Below are 230 nucleotides of genomic sequence, written 5' to 3'. Positions count from 1 at the left end.
GAAGACATGTTGGTCATGCAGTAAGTTTGTTGTTAAAAGTGTGTGGTTTGTTGTTTGTTACATTAAGTTGTTTTTTAATACTTCTGTTCTATAACATAAGATGTTCTGGTATATTCTGTTATGATCCAGCTCTCCTAAATGTGTCAGAAGTAGAACTGATGATTATGGACCATCCTGGATCTGGTTCCAGTCCCTCTTTTACGTCCACTGATCTTTTACTCTGCAAGTCC

General features: G+C 37.0%; 1 protein-coding gene across 1 annotated transcript in view; it reads right to left on the bottom strand.

Annotated features, from left to right (window-relative positions):
- Positions 1–230, bottom strand: part of LOC116686531 (troponin I, fast skeletal muscle-like) — an 11,445-nt gene that overhangs the window by 1,304 nt on the left and 9,911 nt on the right.

The sequence above is a fragment of the Etheostoma spectabile genome, unplaced genomic scaffold, assembly GCF_008692095.1.
Source record: "Etheostoma spectabile isolate EspeVRDwgs_2016 unplaced genomic scaffold, UIUC_Espe_1.0 scaffold383, whole genome shotgun sequence".
Classification (NCBI taxonomy): Eukaryota; Metazoa; Chordata; class Actinopteri; order Perciformes; family Percidae; genus Etheostoma; species Etheostoma spectabile.
The sequence above is the reverse complement of the archived record's forward strand: the minus strand, read 5'-3'. Positions and strand labels throughout refer to the sequence as shown.